A 646-nucleotide genomic window follows, 5' to 3' on the forward strand; every position below is an offset into this window, starting at 1 on the left:
GTTTTAATTTCATGACTGAAAGCTTTCCTCTTCAGTTTTAAAGTTCTTGCCCATATTAATGAGCTGACATTTTAAGGATTACGCAGCAGAGTTTGGGTCTGTCCATCTGTAACTTATAAAAGGAAAGGAACGCGAAGGGACAGAGGGATAGGAGGCAGCAAAGGGATGCAGGGAGAGAGCAAGATGCAGGCGCGTGGGAGCGGGAAGGGAGAGGCGGACTTGGCAGTGAAAGGGGTTCGGGAAGAACCGGAATGGAAAGTGTGGCCTGGCCGCCCGGCCCTGCGCTGGCGAAGGTGGAGCCTTCGACGTCTCACTGCCCCCCTTCCCCAGGCTTTTCCTTTGTAGATGGGGGTCCTCAGGACATCTAGAAAGGATCGGCCACATGGAGAGGAATGTGCAGGCTGGGGACACAGGCCTCTCTTGGGAGAGGAGAGGGCGGCAGGGATCAGCAGCGGCCCGGGACAACCTGGTGGGCGCAGGGGAGGGAAAGGCCCCCAGCCCACATCCTGCGGGTCTGGGCGTCCCCAGCCGGGCGGTCCCCGCCCGACAGGCGCCCTTGGGAGCTCTCCATCCATCGCCATCTGAGTGAGACCCTCCGGTACGGACCCCCCACGCCGTGTCCCCGACACACCGCAAACGTGGCGTC

Source organism: Myotis brandtii, unplaced genomic scaffold (genome assembly GCF_000412655.1).
Source record: "Myotis brandtii unplaced genomic scaffold, ASM41265v1 scaffold810, whole genome shotgun sequence".
In the NCBI taxonomy this organism is placed as follows: Eukaryota; Metazoa; Chordata; class Mammalia; order Chiroptera; family Vespertilionidae; genus Myotis; species Myotis brandtii.